Source organism: Leptonychotes weddellii, chromosome 5 (assembly GCF_054177405.1).
Source record: "Leptonychotes weddellii isolate Sample4059 chromosome 5, ASM5417740v2, whole genome shotgun sequence".
In the NCBI taxonomy this organism is placed as follows: Eukaryota; Metazoa; Chordata; class Mammalia; order Carnivora; family Phocidae; genus Leptonychotes; species Leptonychotes weddellii.
In genome coordinates, this window is record NC_138373.1 from 54,503,437 (window position 1) to 54,526,809 (window position 23,373).

Consider the following 23,373-nt stretch of genomic DNA (forward strand, 5'->3'; position numbering starts at 1 on the left):
AAAAAGCACTTTCACGTATACCTGATCTTTCCTTCCTAACAATGAGTCACATTTACCTGGTTTATCCTTCCTAACAATGAAGCAGAATTATTTTCATTGCACAGATGAGAAATAAAGTTTAAGGACTCAACAGAGAGGGTAAATGGCTTCCTTTAGATCATCGGTAGAAAAGGTAAAATTAGACTCCTTTCCGCTAAGCCCGATGTTTGTCCACCCCCGCAAGCACTGGACCCTGAACCCCGGAGTTCTAAAGGGAGTGTGCCTGGAAAGAGATGGCAGAGATGTGGTCCAGTATTTAGTGAGAAAACAGGGGTTTAGCAGGGTCCCCTTCCGGAGGATGCTTCTGGTAATCACAGGGAGGAGGTAGCATGTGAGAAGTTTATAAAACTTGAGTGAAGTTAGGAATATAAATTTGTATCAAATGATTGTATGAGATTAACCACGTTCGGTATCTCAATCTCAGTCTTCGTGGTGCATTTCTCCTCCTCACCACTTCGAAAACACATTCTGTTCCAAAACTTTAGAATAACTTGCCTCTAAGCTCAGAGTTTTTGTATCCGATATGCTGAATTAGTCATGTTTTCCTAGTGAGTTACATTCTTTAGCCGAAAAGACTATTTCCAGCATGTATAAATGCATTTTTCTAAAAAATGAAAGCCAACAAGCAACTCGAGTTCTGTCTAAAAAAGAAATAATTGTTTAGCAAACAATAGTCTAAAGCTATTTTATTCAGAACAAGAGGATATTTTTTTCAAAGACATACCAGACCACATTGCTTAACATAATTTTCTTTTGTCCCTGAAAATGTTTCTGAAAATTGAGGATAAGCTCAACCCAGGCTTCAGTTTAGGGTTTACAGGGCGTCCTTAGGCTTCCAGCACCCCGAACTGCAGAAGGTCACTTGCTTCCTACAGACACAAATTTACTTTATATTTTGCTGTAAAGCCTGGGGGTGTGGTTTAAAAAAAAAGTATCATTAGCTCAGCCAATTTCTTTTTCATTGCTGAAAACAGAATATTTTTAACCCTTTACTTAGATCCATATACACTCACAAATCAATGTACTGAAGTGTTTTACAAAGAAGAAAAATAACAAATACTTTTTTTTTGCCTGGTTAAAAAACTGTCACCTTTTCATAATTCATTAATTTTCCAAAACATGCCATACCAATTAATATGTATCTCTTACCCACAAATACTCCTAATTCACAAACTGTCAGAACAAAAAAGCTGCTGTTTGTTTTCATTATTTTAGGAAAAAGAGCACTTGCCATCACATGAGTTTTGCATAAATAATTCTATTCTCTCCTTTCCCCACCTCCTCCCACTCCATTCTATGTATTCTACCGACTATAAAAATAGATAAGCAAAAAAATACCCCAGAGAAATTAGATGACAGAGAATCTTAATTCCTAATTAGATCAACTGACATTAATTTCTCATTCTCCATATGCTATGAACATGAATTAAGGATGCAACACACCAGATTGAATCCAGGCAGTTCTTACTGGATTTTAAACCTGGAAACTTCTAAAAAGGTTGGACAGGGGACTGACAGTACCCTGACCCGTTACAAAAGGTTCCATTTTTTTTCCTGTTGCCATTATATTTCAATAACCTTTTTTTTCTGAATTATTTGAGGTTAATATTAATAGTTTTCACCAAGAAAGAGCAACTGCAGGTGGGCATTTAACCTATATTCACTGCCCAACATTGCGAACACATTCCCAGGAATGACATAGGACTGCTCTAAATGGTCTCTCCAAGATAAGGTAAGAGGAATTAGAATGCAGATCTTAGTATGAGGATGCAGATCTCATATAGTGCATTTGTTTCTTTAGTATTTTCTCATGAATGTCTTTTTTTTACATTAACTCCAGGAGTCAACCTTTGCATTCAGATGTGTTTTCCTCTTCGAGATCAAAAGCTAAAGTTTCAGAGACCGGAGCATCGTTGCCTTTTGAATACATGATTTAAATACGATTTAAAGTTTATCGATCAACTTGCAGTGAGAAGACATACTTAAGAGAGAGAAATGTGATTTAGAGAACTCCAAAGGCATGTTTTGTCAACTCTGAATAAGTTCATTCGTGGTCATTTATTTTCTTCCTCTAAACCTGAATAGTCAAGGTAAAATCAAGGGAATGCTGTATGAAATTCCATGGGAATCATCCATTTTTTTTTTCAGTCTTAGCAGAGGAAAATCAAAATTTTGCCTATTTCTCTGTTAATTATGATTTTTTTTTCTCATGCTCTTTCCCCCCTTTTGTCACAGGTTACCACATGTATCTCAGGAAAGGCCAAAGGACTTGAATTTCAAAGATGTGCTTCTTGATGTCATCACTGAACATTTCACTCAGGGAGTGATGCTTTGACTATGACCAAAAGCCTTTCCTACTACTATACAGGGACCCTGAAGGACTCCTACCTTACCTTGTAGTTCAGACCCTGAAATAATCAGTAATGAATGACATCGAGAAGCACTTACATCTTTGAAAGTGAAGAATGAGAGCTTTTACAGATGCTCACTGGTACCAATTTAGGATAAAAACAAAAACACAACTTTGCGTAGTAGAACATGAATAGGAAGGCAACCCGAAGCTACTGCATTGCTGGTTCCTGCTCATCAAGGATGTGAAATTTAAGAAATATGGGAAATAAACCTGCATTTGTTAAGCCACAATCTAATGGTAAGACAAACAAGGAAAGCCACTGAAAATCTTGCTGTGATACACGACAAATTATGCTTTCCATAGATGCCATCTGCTGTGGCTACAAGAGCTTTGCCCTTGCACAAGGCCTTTTATTGTTGAACTTAACAATCTCCACATGATATACTCAGTGATAGCAATTATTTGAGGGGCTTACTGATTCCTTATCTAAAGACAATCTAAGCATTTGCTGGGTATGACAAAATTTCTTATAATGAGAAAAAAGTTGGCCTATAGTCATCTTTTTTCCCTACTAGATTGTAAGTACTTCAAGGGTGGGAACTAGATTTTATTCATCATCGCACATTCCTGTCCACCCCAGGGACCAATTACAAGAAACAGTTGTTAAACAAATTTTTAAACTAAATCCTTCCTTCGCTTATAAACTTTGCAAGTGACTTTACTATTATATCTAGCAAAGACAAATCCCGATATTCATATTGATCTCTCAGAAAACCAAAAGCTACGACGCTGATTATAAATTCCTATTTACCAAGTTGCCAAAGTTTGGACTGATAATATGCAAGATGACTTACTGAAAGATTATTTTACTGGCATAAAATAAATGAAATAAAATATTCTCCAAACACTAATTCCACCAGCTGAGCAATTCTTGAGGAAGATGTTTGTTTTTGTCCATTTACATAGCATTTTAAATTCATGAAAAATGTTCATATCCATTATTTAAGTCATCTTTATAATATATGAACCTCTGTTGTCATCCAAAGGCCCAAAACACAGAAAAACGGTACCCTAAATGCTTTAAAGTATCACTTATTATCTACTAAGGAAACAGCAATTCTTCATACTAAAAAAAAAAAAATTACACAATAAACAACGTTCACTCCCATTCAACTTGGTGACAGCCAAACAAACAGAAGAGAACATTTATCAGAGACTCAGGTCAACAGTGCTTAAGGATGTATTCAATTTTAATACACAAGCATCCTTAAATTCACAGTCTAAATACACACTGTTGAAAGCCTGAAAAATGAAAGAAAAAAGAAACCAGCTACTACAAGCATGCTTTATTTAATATTTTTTAAAAAATTATTTACTTATTTGAGGGAGAGAGAGAGAGAGACAGCGTGAGCAGGGGGAGGGGGAGAGGGAGAGAGAGAATCTCCAGTAGACTCCCCACTGAATGTGGAGCCCAACGCAGGGGTCAATCTCATACCCTGAGATCATGACCTGAGCCGAAATCAGGAGTGGGATGCTTAATGGACTGAGCCACCCAGGGGCCCTGCTTTACTTAATACTTTACCTCCATGTGGTTAAATGTTTACCTACCTGCAATCTTAAAAAATGTGGGTGCATAAAGAGCTCCTTAGATCCATGACTACTCTAAGACAAGGGCAGTAATATCTCAACTGGCATAGTCTGCTAGAGGGAGATGACAATTTTTATTTCAAAGATAGCAACCTACCGAGTTAAATATAAAACAAGCTGTCCTTTAAAAAAGAATCTACATTATATTTCAAAAAGCAAGAGTGACTTTTTGATAATATATAAACAACACTGAAGATAAATTTAAGATACAAATAATAACGTACCCAAATGGGAAAATTCAGGTGCTTTACCATTTTCACTGATGATAGAGGCCTAACCTCACCAGAGCTTTAGGAATTGTCATTTTCCCAATGTGCTGATTTGTTAACTCAATCTCACAAAATTTCTCCTGTTTTTTTTAATACTCTAGAGGGAATATACTTCCTATATAAAGGATTACTTCACAACAAAGACAACAGAGCCTGTATTTACTGATGGCAATAAATGCCTTCAGTTCTTCCTTCCTAAAAGATTTCTTTCAAAATGGAATTAAGAAAAAAAAGATGGTTGTGGCAGCTGGCTGGCCTAGTAGGTAGAGCATGCAACTCTTGATCTCAAGGTCATGAGTTCAAGCCCTACACTGGGTACAGAGATTAACTAAAAAAATTTTTCTTTAACTATTAAAAAAAAAAAGAAAAAAGATGGTTTACTTTCACTAAATGATGGAAAGAGGAAGGGGTATTAGATGTTGCTATGGTCTGAATGTTTGTGTCTCTCCAAAATTCATATGTTGAAATCTTAACACCCAAAGATGATGGTATTAGATGGGGGGAGGTGCCTAAGGCTTTGGGAGGCACTTAAATCATGAAGGTGGAGCCTCATGAATAGGACCCCATTGCTTTATTAGAGACCCATAGAGATACCTAGGCCCAAGTGAGGACACAGAAAGAAGGCACCAGCTATGAACCAGGAAGAGGTCCCTCACCAAAATGTGACCATGGTGGTGCCTCGACCTTGAACTTGCCAGCTCCCAGAACAGTGAGAGATAAATTTCTGTTGTTTATAAGCTACCCAGTCAGTGGTATTTTGACATAGCAGCCTGTATGGACTAAGAGGGATGTTCTCCCCCCAAGTCTGACTCTTCGGTTGACTGGACCCTATCTATACATGATGCTTTGTACTTGGTAGGCAGGTTCCACCTGACTAAAAAACCTTGCCCCCTACAGTAGGTTTCCAACCACAGACCACAGCATGAATCGAGTATATAGGACAGACAGCTTTCTTGTTTGATACAAAGCTGTTAATGATATCATGCCATTTCCTGTACCCAATTTCTAATTTTAATGATGAGTTACACTGCCCTGATTATTATTAACAGTTTAATTATGTGATTTATACTCTGTTCTCTAACCCTGTGATATAGAGCACTAAAATTGAGAGTCCTGCCCAATTTTTTAAAGATTTTATTTATTTATGTGTCTGTGTATGTGTGAGAGAGAGGGAGAGCAAGCGTGCGCATGCACACACTGGGTGGGGGAGGAAGGGCAGAGAAGCAGGCTCCCTGCCGAGCAGGGAGGCCCAGGCGGGCCTCGATCCCAGGATCCTGAGATCATGACCTGAGCCAAAGGCAGCTGCTTAACCGACTGAGCCACCCAGGCGCCCTATGTCCCTGTTTATTATACACTGTGATGTTAACAATTGTTTCAAATCAAAGCTACTTTGTAGATATTCAGAATATATTACTTGTAACCACTTAGATATTAAAATACAGAATTCCTAAATGACTATTAAAATGTAAGTGGGTAAAAATGATCTCTAGAACATACAAAATGGAGATGTGGCAGGGAAAACTGCTTTCCCTCACAAATGTGAATCCACCAAGTCCACAGCTGCTAAAACTACCACATTTATTCACTTTAGAGCAATAACCTTAGTGTCTGTTTTTAGACGTTAGCGACTGCACAAATATCAGCAAAACGTAAGAATGAGCCACAGAGCATAGCAAAAAACTCCTGTTCTTCAACTCTTGGTTTCAGGAACCACAACACCACCTAAAGCTCAGACAGGATGTGCAAATTTGAGGTCTGACTCACCACCTACAGTTACTGCAATGTCCTCACACACCTTCCTTTGTCGTCCCTCTAGATTCAGCCAGCAAACCCTGGTCAAGTTTGACACACCAATGCTCTTTTTTTTTTATGTAAGGGTAAAAATACAAACAGATGGTAAGATGGAAACAGGGGTGAGGGGTATAGGCAAGAAGTAAGATGACTTCTCACGGATCAAAACAAAAGGAAAAATAGTACCTTTACAGGAGAGAAAGCTGATACACTCTAACCATCATTGGTAATGGGATAAATGGACACGATGTGTCTTCTGATATAATGCATCGAGATGGACACAGCATCAACAATCTGGTTCCAATGAAAAATGCATAATCTGAGTCTGATCATTAGGAAGCAAACCCTAATGGAGAGCCATTCTACAAAATAACTAGACAGTATTCTTCATCAAAAGTGTGAAGATCCAGGGTGCTTGGGTGGCTCTGTCGGTTAAGTGTCTGCCTTCGGCTCGGGTCATGATCCCAGGGTCCTGGGATCGAATCCCACATTGGGCTCCCTGCTCAGCGGGGAGCCTGCTTCTCCCTCTGCCCCTCATCCCGCCCTCATGCTCTCTCTCACATAAAAAAAAAAAAAAATAAGGTGTGAAGATCCAGAGAGACATAAGAAGATGGAGAAACTGTTCCAGATTAAAGGAGACTAAGGAGATATGAAAATCAAACACAACATGGGATCCTGGACCAGAAAGGAAACAAAACTGGGACAACTAGAGAGATGTGAATGGGATCTACAGATTACCTAATAATATTGTATCACTGTTAATTTTCTGAACTTGATAACCGTACTGTTGGTTATGTAGGATGTTAACATCTGGATGCAGGGTCTATGAGAATTCTCTTTAGCGACATTTTTATATGTCTGAAATTATTTCAAAATGAAGAGTTAAAAAAATCAAAATTGTGTTTTTAGGATGGCACATCTCTCCTAATAACCTGCACCCTGCTTACTGAAGTTAACAACTTGGTTCTTCTTCAATTTGCACTTCTTAAGCCACATATATGTATCTTACATGTATTAACTGGAATATTTCTCTTGTATCCCACTGGGATAAGCAGTATCATCTTATCTGTTCTAATCTGTGAGCAAGAAGAATGTTCATCTTATCTGTTCTAATCTGTGAGCCAGAAGAATGTACGTCACGGGTGAGATATGCACTTACATCCCCAGCACCTAGCTCAGTGCCTGGCCCAGTGCTGAATGAATGAATCCCTAAATTTTATTTTAAAATAAAAATTATGGGGGGAAAAAGCAAAGGGAATAGGACATGAAATAGTCTTGACTCTGTTACATTACCAAATGTTATGAACAATTCCCAGTCAAGAGAAAAAAAAAAAAAGCCTTACTTTGAGAAAATACGTGAATTGTATTTTTTGCTTTGTATTCTTTGGTTTTCTATTTGTACAGCACCTGTACATCCCCAGCACTCATCATTTCTAAAAATTAACAGCAACAACACATCCTCAATGCTAACATTTATTTAGGGCTTACTAGTGTGAGGTATCTGCTAATTGCTTTACAGTCTTTCTTATGTAATCATCTTAATGACCCTATGAAATGGACAGGACTCCCCTCCCCTTTACAGAGAAGGTGTTACAGAGGCTAAAAGCGCCTAAGTGACTGACTGGCTCAAGGTCATGAAGACCTCTACGCAGGGCAGTCTGACTCTGTTCACCTGGCCAGTGCTACAGCAGAACCTAGGCTCTCAGCCATGGCACTTAACTGCCTCTTGTCTTCTATACACATAAATAAATAAGAAGGATATAAATTTTAAGAAGAGAAAAAAAAAACAACAAAACACCTGTTCAATTACTTAGAGTAACCAAAGGAAAAGTCCTTAAGGGGCAGATGGCAGCTAGGCAGAAGAAACACAAAGCCTCTATGGAGAATACCTTATCCACTTTCTTTAGTGTGTGCAACTTTGTGCCCTTTTTATTTTACCCACCCAGAGTAAAAATTCCTCATGCTAAAAATCCCAGCTTGTGTCATCTGCTAGTAAATTGAGTGAAAAAATAACGTGATCCTCACATTCAGCACAGGCTGGGGCTTCTGGGTGCTCCTAGGAGCCTGCAGCAAAGGATGCCGGGAGAAGGTACAAGTAGGTGGGTCGGGGGAAGGGGAACACGGGCTGAGAACCCGAAGCGGGAAGGTGTCAGAGACACGGTGGGTGCCGCCTCCTCAACGAGGCTGTGGTTCCTTGATGCCACACCGCAAAGCTGTTCAAAATTTCACACTCTAAAAGCACTTTATAAAGCCGGTAACCAAAGAAACAAGACAACAAATACTAAACACATGAGTGTAGTTTTGTTTCCACATCCTCGCCCCAAAATGGGGACCATGAGGGAAAGGAAATGAGTCTACATGTAGGCAAAGGCATCTCTGATACAGTGTTAGGAGCGCAGATTTTGAGCGCAGGGGCCTGGGGTCGCTGAGAGCGGCACCTGGTACGTGGTGCGCCCACCTGACCGTGACTGTTGTCAGGAGCCCCCGGAGTGCCGCTCCAGAGCAGCCCCTTAGTAAATCTGCTGGCTTTCCTTTCAAACGTCGTGAATACAAAATCTGATCATTTGGCTTAGAGTCATGATGAGCCCGCGGTGCTGCTGACCTTGCGCAGAGCAGGTGCGTTGCCACTGAGGGGCAAGCAACCCCAGCACCGTTATAGCGTGTCTGTTCACAGAGCCGAGCACAGACCAAAGAACAGTCAGAGGGGGTGGGGAGAAGCAGGCGGAACCAAACAGGATTTTGTTCAGGAGAGGCATGGCCTGTTTCCCTTTGTTGTCCTTAGCAAATCTAAGACAACTATACATCACACCTTTTGTTAGGAGAAACTGTAATGTCTTTCTCTGGTCTATCCCCTTCCTTTCCCATAGTACTTAGTTACTGTTCACGTTCACCTCCTTAGTGGTTGCAGATCTGGGGAACACGGAGGCACTTGCTGGCAATGCTGTTTAATGCTATTAGAATTCTATACCTTTTTGTTTAGCTCTTTGAAGTAGTATCATATTCTGTATACATTACTGACTTCCTTGTTTATTATACTTAAATAGCATCTTTTATTTTATTTATTTATGTATTTATTTATTTGACAGAGAGAGACACAGCGAGAGAGGGAACACAATCAGGGGGAGTAGGAGAGGGAGAAGCAGGCTTCCCGCGGAGCAGGGAGCCCGATGCAGGGCTCGATCCCAGGACCCTGGGATCATGACCTGAGCTGAAGGCAGATGCTTAACGACTGAGCCACCCAGGTGCCCCTAAATAGCATCTTTTAAAAGTCCCTATTTAGAAAACAAATTAAGAGATCATTATTCACATTATAAAATGAGATTTGCTTTGAAGAAGGACTCACTGAAGTGTTCTTTTTCAAGGCCCAGTTCTGTCTCTGTCTCTCAATGTAGCAGAGTGCAAAGTGTTTCAGGAAGTAGGGATTTTTTAATCAACAGAAAAAACATTTAGGAAGGAGCACACATAACTATAACAGAAATAAAAATCATCTCTAATTTCCCCAAATGCTTATCAGCCTGTACTAAGCTGAAGAATGTCTCCCTTAACCGTCAAGTTTCATTGTTCTTTTCCAAAAGCAACCTCTGGGGCACCTGGGTGGCTCAGTCAGTTGAGGGTCTGCCTTCAGCTCAGGTCATGATCTCAGGGTCCTGGGATCCAGCCCTGCATGGGGCTCCCTGCTCAGCGGGGAGTCTGCCTCTCCCTCTGCCTCTCTGCTTGTGTTCTCTCTCACTCTCTTGCTCACGCTCTCTCAAATAAATAAATAAATCTTTAAAAAAAAAAAAAAGCAACCTCTAATCTCAGTGGCATGTGTCTCCCCCACCCCCATTCCCACTTTGTATAAAATCTGGGCTTTTCATAAGGAGATAATTACTGCTCTTTCACTGAGATTTTAAAGATGTAATCTATGTATCCATATTTTTTAGAGACTTATGTAGTGAAGGGAGACAAAGACCATGTAGGTTCAAAGCCAAGTGACAGAAACAGATGTAAGTTCAAAGTCCTACCAATTTGGGAGGAGGGCGGGACGAGTAAGTGTAGCAGAAAGGATTTTTAGGGCAGTGAGAATACTCCATCAGATACTATAATGGTGGATATAGGTCATCTGCATTTGTCAAAGCCCATGAAAGGTACGACATGGAGTGAACCCTGATGTATCTCTAGCCTTTGGTTGGTAATGAGGTGTCAATGCTGGTTCATACGGTAACAAATGTACCACCCAGTACAGGATGTTGATGGTTGGGGAGGCTGGGGGCGGGGGAGGGCATGTGGGAACTCTGTACTTTTCCCTCAATTTTGTTCTGAACCTAAAACTCCTCTAAAATATAGTCCATTAATTAAAAAAAAAAAAAAGCACTAATAACATGAAATGCATTGTGACAACATTGAGAAGGGAGACACTGCTATCCACTGAGTTTGTCTGAGGAGATCCTGGAGCCAGAACTCAGAGGAGGGAAGGGACTTGCGTTTGCATCAGAGAACATGTCACTAGCATGGGCCAAGACAAAAAGGACTCCAGGGGATCAAACTGACAGGGCAGGCTGAGAAGGCTGGTTTCTGTTCTGTGGGCAGAAAGGAGTCACGGAAGGTTCTGAGCCAGGCGGTTATAAGATGAGGACCAAGTAAGGAATTCGCTCCTACTGTGGGGAATAGAATTTGGAGCAAGGATGGAGCCCAGAGGCCAGGCATTGTGGTGTGGGCCTGAGGCAGGAGCTGGGGCACAGGATGTGGGGGTTGGGACACAGGAGGGAAAGGGAAAGGGAGAGCCCAAGATGGTTTAGAGGTTTTGAGCCTCTGAAACTGAGAACAGTGAAGCCATTACCAGAAATAGGAAACACAGAAGGAGAAGTAGATTTAGGGTATGTAGAAGATGAATTATTTTGGGTGTACAGACTATTCATGTGGAGAGGTCTAATATGCACTTACAAATGTGATTCTGAGGTCAAAAATGTTTAGAAGCAATCTGTAAAGAGATATTAATTAAAGCTTTCAGAAAAGCTGCAGCTATAGGAATTGTCACTGTTGCAAAGGGATTTGTTCAGGGTGAAAAAACAAAATGGCCAGAATCTTAGGAAGATGACTCAGCAAAGGAGTCTGAAAGGAATATTTATTTTTATTTATTCATTTTTTTAAAGATTTTATTTTTAAGTAATCTCTACACCCAACCTGGGGCTTGAACCCGCAACCCTGAGACAGAGTCACCTGCTCCACCGACTGAGCCAACCAGGCACCCCATGAATAGCAATATTTCAAGATAGAAGAACCAGAAGGGAATAGGCAGTGCTCCCTCCTGGACACTTAGGGAGTACAGACACCTACTTCTACTATCACAAATAATCATTACACCCCCTCCCATTTTCATTGCAGGACAGAGGTGCGTTAAGTGAAAGCTACACCTGTTACTTTGTGAAAGCTGACAATCTAGGGTAGGGGATACAGGTATATGTATTTAAATTTGAAATGCAGACTTCCAAAACACAAATTCAGGTATAAATATATGGGAGATTGCATATTAATGGTCCTCAGTGAATCGCATCTCCCTTTATCACATCCTAATGAAGCCCCCTCCTACATTGACTCTGGTCTTGGCCATGAGGCTTGTTGTGATCAGTGGGACATCAGCACAAGGCTGAGAAGTGCTGTGCCCTGGGCTTGTCCCTCTAAGAACTGTGACAGCCTCAGCTGACCACCGGACATGCGAGATGGGCCAGTCAGCCCCAGTGGAGTCCCCAGGTGGCTGCAGCCATGTGAATGAGACCAGAGCTGCCCAGCAGAGCCTAGCTCAAATTGCAGAATCACGAGCAAATAGTTACTGTTGTTAAGCCACTAAATTTTGGAGTATTTTATTATACACCAAGGCATAACTGCTTGGGTTGTACATTGTAAATTTGGAGGCAAGGCACATTTATGTGGGGAGACAAGGAACAGCAAATGTGGACGAAGCTGTCGGTTCAGAATGGAAGGGACATCTATCTATCTCTCTATCAATCTATCTACCCACCCACAGAAGACTGAAAATGGTTCCATGATTTGAAACCTGGGTTGGTTTCAGAATTGAAGAGCAGAAAGGTCCCAAAGATGACCAAAGGATGAGGAAATTAAAACCAAATAAGTGACTTATTCCTAACGCACCACAAACTGTTTTTAGTGTCAAAACCAGAATCCGGAGCTGCTACCACTCAGCCCAATGTGCTCTGGGCTATGCAAACCTGCCCAGTCACATGCCCGCACACTCTCCTAATTTAGGCTTTATGGCCTCAAGAGATACAGCCTTTCTCAGGCCCCAGGGTGCATGGGGCACGTAGTCTTTTCTTCCTTGTGCAGTCAGGCTCAATGGTTGGATGGAATCATCCAGGTGGTGCTCAAAGAAGCAACATGGAAACAAAGTGCAAGAAGCATGAAGTGCACTTGGACTGAAAGGTCACATGAGAGCAAGGCTCTGAGACAAGGCCAGAACTCAGGCCGTCACCACCAGGGCAACTGCAGGAACCAAGCGTGCGTCACCATAAAGCCCCACCAATCACGTTTATTCCACATTTGGCCTTGATGCACAGCAAGTCTCCGGATGGACAGTGCTCGCTGACTAAGATGGTCTTACAAATATACTTGGAAACTGACATTTCTGATTCACAGAATGATGCAAATGGATAATTTGAAAATAGGTATGAAGACAGTTCTGTAATGTATCTATAAATGAACACCATCTCTCGAAAATTTGACCTTTGGAGATCTTGTGCCTCGCCATCTGGCTGGCTTATTCTCTCATGACCTCTTCCTGAACAGCTCCTTTGACCAAGGCCTGTAGTGGAATTTATACTAATGATCCCCAGTGGGGCTCCAGGAGGGCCCATTCTGGATAATAATCTGCATCTTGAAGCAGCTTTCACCTTCCTGGTTGACTCAACTTGCTAAGAATAAATTAATATAATTCAAATAAAAAGCATTAGGTTTTGATTTAAAACACCCCTATATGATCTAAAATTAGGGCTGGGACTTCAGAAGCATATCATATTAAATGAACTCCCATTTGTCTCTACCATCCTATCTTTTTTTCTGTGAATAATCTCTTCTTTGTATCTTCTCATTAAGATTCTACATATGTAAGACCATGTTCTTTGGTTAATTTGACTTAAACTTATAGCCCCTCTCGAAAACTCCTCTCTGCCTCTCTCCACAGAAAAAGTTTCTTTCTGATGTCCTGCCTTCAATTATCCTTAAAGTATGTCTTATTAAAAGTATTCCATATTTTTTTCAAAGATTTTAAGTAATCTCTACACCCGACATGGAGCTCAAACTCACATCCCTGAGATCAAGAGTCGTGCGCTCTACCGACTAAGCCAGCAAGGCGCCCCAAAAGTATTCCATACTTAAGCATAAAACCAGAAGGAAGGGGCAGGGAGTGTCCAACAACCGCTCATGTTCTTCCTTCCCTTTTCTTCTTTTCTGCTTTCTCTCGATCCCATCTAAACATTTTCCAAAATAAGTAGAAACGGTCTATTACCATTCATTCCCCCAGGGGCCAAGGATCAATTTTTAAAGGGAAAGGGAAAAAATGACTCTTCTACTGTTATTCTAAGTCCAATCACAAGAAATTCTCTGACACACTTTTTTGGCTTTTGTTTTAGAGGAATTCTGTAGGACCTTGAAGTTCAGTGAAGAAGGTCTTCACCTCTCCCAAGGTGCCTCGGCATATCTATTACAGTTTTTCTAAAGGATTCGAAGTAGTAGACCCAAGTAAGAATCTTTCTTGTAACTATCCACATTTTAAAGTCACAGATCTCCAGCGTTTGTTTAAAAATAACAACAGGGTGGCTCAGTCGGTTGAGCTCCTGACTCTTGATTTCGGCTCAGGTCATGACCTCAGGTTTGTGAGATTGAGCCCTGATGGGGCTCCGCACTCAGCATAGAGTCTGCCTGAGAGTCTCTCTCTCTCTTTCTCTCCCCCCCACTACCCCTCCCCCACTCATGCAGACTTGCTCATGAATGAATGAATGATTGAATGAATGATTGAATGAATGAATGAATGAATGCTGCAGCTAACAGGATAGTTAAGCTGGGAGGTATATTCTCGAGGCCAAAGCCAAAACCACTAGCTCATACTGTCAACTGATGGCAGCAAAACCAAACTGATTTGATTACACTGATAGGAAAAACAATTAGTCATGGTCAAACCTGTGGTCAGGAGAGGGGGAAAATACTCAGTACAGGGCACTCGCCAAATCAAAGACATCAGAGAAAAAAATGTAGAGCATGTAAATTAGTCGATAACAGATAATCCACCGAGGCCAAGAAGGAATACCTGAGTCACATTTAGGTGGTTGTCGACTGTTAAAAAGCAAGCAAACCAAAAAGAGAAACCACAGCTCAGCTTACCAAAAACACCCTCCGTGACTCTTGTTTACTTTACACTTGAGAGAAATCAAAGGAAGTTTAAAAAGAATTAACATTTTAATTAATTGAGAGATACAAAATAAATGTATTTCTCTTAAATTTCTCCATTCCAGAGTCAGATTTAAGAGCTTTCTAAAACAAACAAGCCAAAAAAAGGTATGTATATCCCCAGTTGTTTTTCAGGTCAAACTGACTTGGGAATAAGCAGCAGGAAAAAAGTGGATAATAGACCCAAGAATATAAATGGGCAAGAACACAGAGTGTGCACCATCACAGGAGAATACCCAACCCTAAAATTTCTTTAAAATTAAGAGTACAATTTTTCACATCCCCAATTTTCCTAAGTAAGATCCCTGGACAGACTGTTTGCTATAGCTAATAAGAAGTAGCCATAGCTTAAAATTGAACATCTTTTCAGTGATCTCTTCCCTTCAATAAGCATAAAAGGATTTTCATGAACACCAATAAAACTACAAAGTTGTATTTAATTCATCGAAGCAGAAACGATTAGTCGTGTAATGTCTTCACCTGCACAAATTCACAGTGCCTTCTTCAGAACACGCAGAACACATGAAGGAAATCACTACACTGAATTTCATCCAATTTCCAGCTGTATTTCAATTTTCGAACTTAATTAAAACTGACAGTTTCACCAAGAAGATTCAAATTTCAATCAAATGGGTGTATTGTCTTTTTTTTTTTTAAGAAAAAGCAAAAGAAAAAGCAGGCTGTCCCAAGCAAAGGATTAACAGAGCTTTGATTAGAATTGAAAGCCATGAGTTAAACAGGTGTTTTGAATTACCACTTTTATTAAAACACAATCCTTTACATGAAGCTCACTAGATTTCTTATTAGTTCTAGAATATTGAAAGAAAGTGTTTGGCTTAACACAACGGGGACTCATAAATTACGGAATGATGATGACAGTATTGCATCGGGGAAATTCACTCCTCACTGTCTCCCTTGGTAGCACCAGGTATTTTAGAACCAAAAGAAATCTTGTCAACAAGCAAGTGCTCTTTCTACACACACAGGAGCACTCCCAGTGATGGGGTGGGGCAAGGCGAAATGAGAGATGAGATCCATCCTATAGAAGTGTCATCTTGTTTACCGACGTGAAGTCTTTTTCCCGGGATTGACATGACAGTGTTTAAGGAACAGCAGAATCTGCTCGAAGGAGAGCAACTGTGGCAGGAAGACAGGCTAGCAGAGACCCACTGCCCCACAAAGGACCTGCGAGCGGATTATGCTGATGCTGTGTATGTAATAAGGCAGTGCTCCCAGCGACCTGGGCACCTCCTCGGGGATTTGCCTGCCCCCTTCATGGGGTTTTGCTGAAAAAGACAATTATGGGCACATCCTAATATTCAGGCTTCTTGGTAGATCCAATTTATTCACCTTCTTCTCATCCTGTGGGATAATGGAATCTAGACTCCAGTGATTGACACTAAGTTGCTTAAACATGGCTCCGTTTTGTATGCCCTAATGCAAAGTGGAAATAGAGCAGTTATAGTTAGATGAAAGAGGACAGTATCGAATGTTCTATATAAACATATAGCAAGGATGTGGAGCCTAATGAGATCCAAGGGAAAATTATCAAGCAAAAAAGCAATACACAGTTCTAAAAACCAGAAAGAAGATTTGGGGGGGAAAAAATACATATATATAATTTTATTCATATTCTATTTTGAAAACATCTTAATGACTCTATCTTATATAATCGAGTCTTATCAAATAAAGGAATGCAATATATGCTGAAAGCAGCAGTGTTTTTAAAATTTATCATCATTAATCTTATGGTAAATTTATTATATGCTCTGACAAATGATGCTGCAGACAGCAGTTTTAGACTTGGAGGGCACTCTGCAGACCACCTTATCTAGCCCCTTCATTTTATAAAAAGAAGAAACTGAGGCCCAAGGGCATTCATGGAGAAGGTGGGCGAAACCCCAGAGTTCTGACTACCCAGCAGAGGTCACTGCATTTACCCACAGCCCATGGGAAATGATCCTGAGCCTCCCAAGGCCACACTCTTCACTACAAATCGATAGACCACAGTCTGTCTCAAAAAATGGATCCTCAGCAGATCACATTAAGGTGCTGACTTTGACATAAGAAGTGAATTTTGGTTTTCAAGAAACCTCACATTTACTCATCTAATACATACTCAACGCTCTCTTTTGAATGCCCAGCTCGCCACCCACATCACACCCCCCCATACCTTTTAGCATAGGAGTAAGGACTATCAACTGTGACCCTGTTCTCTGGCCATCAGAGGGCCCTACTCCTCACCATAACTGCCGACCGCAGCCCTAAGCATGGGCAGAGTCTTCTTTCCAGGGCTGGACTTGGGGCCTTCACGCTGGCCACTCCGTATGGCTCAATGGTGAGATATAAAGAAGGGAGGCAGTCAGATCCTCCCGATTTGGCCACAAGGAGGGAGAGGTGCTGACAGCAGCACAGATGAGAAACAGAGAGGTCCTGGCAGCGTCCCGAGCCCTGGCTCCCGCCACACTGTAGGGTTTGGCCCGCAGAAAGCACCTTAGTGTCCTGAAGACAAAGAGCCTCTTTCCGCTCACCTGAAATGGGGTATAATACTGAATAACATAATTAACCCAAGTAAAACACTTTTCATGATCAGCTTCCCTGGGAAAACCAATAATCCTGGCAGTGCACAACACATCAACAAACAGAACTACCTTTGATGGCCAATTTTCTGGTAGGTATAAGAAAGAAAAAACTACTCTGTTTTCTGCAGGCTGGCTCTTTGGTCAAGAAGGACCCACCTCTGGGGATGTGATGTACTTGTCCCCAAATGCAGCTGTAGAAAGAGCCAAGGAGAGGGAAGAATAAAATTTTCTTGGACTTTTGACTCTATGCTTACTCTGAAAATAATTCAGATAGCCTGACACTGAGTTTTTATTCTTCCACCCCACACAAAACAACTCAAAAGAGTGTTAACAACTCGCATTTTGCTTGAGTTTTGCTTCTAGGTATCTTGTAGTCATCTCATAGATGGGGGGTTTAGGTACACCTATTTTTCTTCCAAAGGGTCTTGGGCTCTGAGACACAGGAGGCAGATCCATTTGGATGTAAACAAATCAAGACCACCCTTACTTCTGCTGAGAGTAATTGTTTGGAATGCCATCTGTTTATCAGAGAGTAAAAGCTACACAATACACACTGAATTTCTAACTTAGGAGGGGCACTGTTTCTTCTCTTTTTGAACCCAAGCAGGGGTCAGTAGCCACGGTGGGGCTCCTAGAATCTCCAGGGAGGAAGAAGCACGTTCTCTTCATTCCCACCTGCAGATGCGAGTTAGCACTGAAGTAAAATGTTAAACACACTTAGTCAAGAAAGTCGAAGATTATCTAGTTAGATCATTCTCAAGGTAAGTCAGCTGATACAATCTTTTCTCTAATTACTGCCTTCTATGTACTTAGAATGAGAAGAGCTCCCACTCTTCTTACAGAAAAGGATCAGCAGGAAGAAAGAAAGGAAGGAAGGAAAGAAGGAAGGAAGGAAGGAAGGAAGGAAGGAAGGAAGGAAGGAAGGAAGGAGGGAAGAAAAGAAAAACAGGATGAAAGCTGACTAGCCTATCAACTCAGCTGACCCACAGATCTTTTCTCTCCCTAAAATAAACCATATTGTTTACTTACACTACAAAGTTTTTTCACACAAGGATTGAAACCCACTTTCTGAAAGAGGCTTTAATGCTCTCAGGCGAAAGCAGAATAGGAAAAATGAGACCTCGTAACTCCTATTATCACTACTCCTGTCATTGTTCCTGAGCTACTGTAAGAAGCCTATTAAGAGGGTGCGTGTTTGCCCACATGCCATTCAGTAGCATGCCACAGAGAAGGAAAATCACCTTCTAAGTCTTTCCAGATAACTTGGTATCTAAATACTGTGTGTTGTGTGTGTGTGTGTGTGTGTGCTCGCGCATGCATGCGTGTTGTTCCTGCTTTGTCTTCAAGTAGATGTGTCATTATTTTGTGAAAGGGTTCTGGGATGGAGGGAGACGCAGAGACACAGATAAGAAAATGTAAGAAGCACCAGGATGCATGAGCTAGAGATGAACACACGCTCCTGGGATTCAGTGGTGGCAGCGCCCCACCTCCAACCCCATCTGAGACCCAACTTGTCTGCACAATGGGAAAGATACCAACATATCGAAAACTGACAATAATCCCTTCAACCATGTGCCTTCAACTGCACAGAAGGAAACAAATGGCTGGTGCGATGTTTGGCCAGGAACACTTCTCCCCACAACTAGCCGTGTCATCTTTGCTCCAAGTAACAGGGGAACTGCCCTTGAGAGGTCGCAGAGGACAAGACTGTGGAGACTTTGTGCACATTGGGGCCACTGAGGAAGCTGGCAAATGAAGCCACAGTAAGCGACCCAATGAAAATATACTACTGACAACAAGTAGATGCAAAGTGACCCTCTGGGATTCCATGCAGTAAAATCTCCAGTGAGTGGCGGGAGAATTCGGCCTCAGCCTGGAAGCAGAGGGCTGAGAACAACAAAACAAAAACAATGCCTGAGAAGAGAGAAGAACTATGTTTCGAGAAAAGCATTTAGAAGATAAACATAAAATATTGAGGAGAACACCTCAAGCCATATCTTTCCTCACTGTGAGCCACCTTATCGAAAAACCCTCCTGAGTCCTGTCGGACGTCGACCCATCCCTCAAGGCTGTTCAGATGGGATCTCTTCCCTCCTCCGAGCCCTCCTGGGTTATTCGGGTTATTCCAGGCCTGACTGATCTTCCTTCCAGTCTCTGGGCTTCTCCTGGATGACATTTAACAGATCATTCAGTGTGTTCATATGTCTAGTTTTCTCTTTCTTCCTGCAAGGTTGTATCTTAAAATACACTAAATAAAAAAAAAGGTACTAAATGAGTTATTATGTATAGAAAATATTCAGACAAAAAAAACTAGCACTCCTTTAAAATGAGGGACAAAGCTGCATAACACATTCTGTTAATGCTCGGTTAGCCGGCATTCCCTGGCCCTCAGGTTATTACTGTATCAAAGAAGAGGAAAAGTAATGTCAAGGAAATTTCTTCCCTGGAACAGTTTCTTTTCATTATTCCACTTATTCAAATTTTTATGAATGTCTTTGAAAATCTTGAACCACTTGTTCCAATGAGCTTTCTGCCTCTTCTAAGTATTTTCCCTCAGACTGAAAAACATTCATTAATATTTGACTCTGTCCTGTAATTTCCAACATCCCTGACTCTTCTAGGAGGGGACCCTGAAACACTTTTTTTTTTAATGTAGCTTATCTCCAGGAAGAACAGGAAACTGATTTACCACAATCAAATATTAAAAAAAGAAAAAAATCCCCTTGCTCTTGTGGTCTCAAACAAGCATATTTTCTTCACATGCTTCAAGGCAACAAATATAATTGAATGTAACTATTTAAAACATATCCCAAGCCTAACGAGCAAGAAGCGGCTTTGCCAGACCACAATGTCTTTGGGGGATCAATTTGCCCAATAAAGGCTGGAGACTACACATTCCTGAAATTAAAAAGCACAGAGATGTTTGTGATCCTCAGAACATAGCCCAAAGACACTTGCTTGGGAGCAGTAAGCACATTCTGGAGACCAATATCTGGCTGTGAAGAATTATCATCTAACTTCCCTCAAAATCTCATTGTTACAAGTCAGAAGGCCCCTATAAAAGTAAGTCACTGTTCTAGGCATTGCAATATATTTCCATTCATAGTTCTAATAGGAGTTTAGCTATATGTCACTCAATTTTTCAGAATAAGAATTTCTCCAGAAATTCTTGCAGATGTACGATTGGGCATGCATTTGTTTAATGGAGTCTCTGGAAGGCGTTGCCAAATTTTAAACGTCCCATCATGCATTTATTCACCAGCTATCAAGCAACTTATGAATAATTTAACATTTTCCCGTATCTCACTGTCAGATGGGTCTATAATAATGTCTCTTAAGTTTCTTCCTCCTTGGGCTATAATTGTTTTATTTTTAAAAAAACGTTTCTTTATGAAGTTCCCATTTCTAAAACATTAAGTTGGCTATCAAATGAATCATCATCCACATAAGAAGGGCAGAGTGACAGGAGTCCCTGTTGAATGGTAAGAGCACACCCTGAGCCAAAACACACACCCAACTGACATTTCTTTTCTACCCGAGTGCCGTGTTGCGTCTGGTACGGGGCACTGTGCCTGGCCACCGCATTAGAAGGAAACCCACCCCATTGTCCTCCAGGAGTTGGTAACATGGCTTGGAAGGTGACGCAGCACGCAGTCTGGAAGCGTGGGAATGGGACATAAAGAATGTACGTGGGGGCCAAGGCTTAACCTGAGCACGCTGACCTGCTCACCTCCGGCGTGTGAACATGTACCCGAGCTTCACACCAGGGACAGGGTCCACCGCTACACAACAGAACAAATTAACCAGGTAGGAGGAACAAAACATGACCACCACAGACCCCTTGGCCACTGACACAGTGCAGGAAGGAAGACTGGCCCTAGACAAACACGCTGAAGTAGACTGATTTCTCCAGCAAATCACCACCAGCCTTAGGTCTTTTCTCTTTCCTTAATGCTACCACCATTCATAACGCCCTCCTCTCCCACCTGGTCATACAAGGTCCCCCGTATCTGCTGCAGCCCAGCAGGGGTGCCTGCAGCCTGGTTATCTGTCATCTGTTCCTTTTCATCCCCCAGACTCATTCGTCTTTAAACTCCGTGGGGACACAGGCTCATTTTTCACCCCAGGATCCATCCATGGGATTTGGCTTAATAAACATTTGTCAACTAACATGCTATCACACTGGGCCCCAAACATTTTCCCCCATCCAAAGTGGTCTGCCCTATGCCCCACACCCTCGGGGACTTCTCAGATGACAAATGATCTGAAGAACCATCGGAGGGATTTATTCGTGGGTGGAACTGTTCTGCTGCCGGGTCACTTACTCTTTTTTAGCCTCAGTTTCCCCAACTACAACAGAAATTGGAACTTGTGCCCTGCATACCTCACCGTGAAATATCGATGCACCACTGTAGGGGAGGAAAACTTTCCCCTCTCCCCTCTAGGTTCTTTGGCTGCCTAATAATTAAATTGACATAAGAGAGATTAACAGGAGAAAAACAAATGTAATTTCGTACATATGGGAGCTCACAGAAATATGAGACTCAAAGGAGGGATCAAAGCAGGCAGCTTTTACACCTTTTAGACAGAGAATTATTTGTGAAGATTTGGCAAAGGGTCTTGGTCTTGGGATAACAAATTAATGAAGAAGTAACAGGGTTTGCTTATACAGCCTTCTCAGCCCTGAATTCCCCATCTCTAGCCATAAGGATGCCTTCTCCTTTTACCCTCCAGGTATAGGAAGGATACCCTTCCCATGGGGAATTCATTTTCTGCTTTCAGAGGAGCAGAGCGCCCTTCTTGCAGGGGCCGTCTCTTAAGTAATTTTGATTCAAAATCAGATGTAAAAGTGGCATAGTTTGGAGTGGCCTGTCCATCACTATATAAATGTGAGGTCATATTTTAGCTAGATTTTGTTAATAATCTGGATTTCTGGTCTCAAAAGTATAGTATCTCATGTAGGTATCATTCATGGTATGTCATGGTATGTCAGTTAATATAACAGTAATAAATTCATTCTTTATTTTAAATAAACTTTTCCAGGCATCGTCTAGCTGTTAGCAGAACTGGACACATGAACCAATCTCTACAGTTTTTAGAAGTGGTCTATTTTCGAAAATAAAAATATTCCCTGTTGAACTTGATGGTGAGCTTCCTCTTTTGGGAAATACACAGATTTTACTTGAATTTGTTTTTCTACCCTTTCCTGGCTTCTCCTGCGCTAGGGACATCTACATGTCGGTGGTGGGGGCTTGGGCCCTCTCACCCCACGTCCTCTCCCACATCACATGGCTCCACGGCCCAAATCACGCCTTCCCTCTGAGCTCCAAACCTCTGTTCCCCGTGGCTTTCTTGACATCTCCACGTAGGTGGCTCAGAAGCACTCACTGCCCAGTTAATTATGCCCGAAACCTGGGAATTTTATTCTTTCACTCACTCCCCACACCCAGTCACTCCCTGAGTCCCGGAATCTACGTCCTAGATCTGCGTCCAGGCCTCTGGTTTCTCCCCAGCGCCACTGGTACCACGTGCATGTGCATGCGGGTTCCCCCAAACCCCCACCATGTCTCCCACACTGGCTCTTAACTGGTCTCCTGGCTTTCTCTCCTTCCCTCCTCCAAGCCACTCTCCCAACTGTGGCTGCTGGGATCGTGTGAAAACACTCATCCACTAATCACTCTCAATCTCTAAAGGATCACTTCTGATTGCTTTTAGGAAAAAAAATCCTTTACTTCACAGCCCTGCCTGACCAGGCCCTGCCTGACCAGACCCTACCGAACGCACCTCTCACTCCCTCACACCCGCCTTATCTCCTTGTTCCAATGAGCTTCAGGCCTCACTCAGACTTCCTCCGCCTGGGGTTCTCTTTCCCACTCCACTTCCTGCTGCCCCGGCAAACTCACCTCTGCCCTTGGCCTAAATGCTTTTTCCTGAAAGGCCTTTCTAGCACCCACCCCCATCTCCAGTTTGGATTAAGTCCCCTTGTTGTTGGCCTCTACGCGCCGTGTACCTGTCCTTTCCAGCCTCATCACGATGGGTAGCAGGGCTACCTGCGCCCCGGCTTTAGTGCCGCTCCCCCTCCACAGGCCACGAGAGCAGTCACCCTGGGGGGGCCTGTACACGCACAGCGGAGCACGTGCCCTGGCGAGCGCCCATTCCCCGTCTGCGCCTCCCTCCTGTGGGGTCCTGTACTGGTGAGGTTGGAGGCGAAAGATCACGTTTCTCATACAGAGATTAGCATGCCCCCCTCCCCCCT

The 23,373-nt window shown here is 42.1% G+C and overlaps 1 protein-coding gene across 1 annotated transcript in view; it reads right to left on the minus strand.

Moving 5' to 3' along the window:
- The window catches only part of PIP4K2A (phosphatidylinositol-5-phosphate 4-kinase type 2 alpha), a 168,670-nt gene that overhangs the window by 86,555 nt on the left and 58,742 nt on the right, over positions 1-23,373 (minus strand). The gene's annotated exons all lie outside the window — the stretch shown is intronic.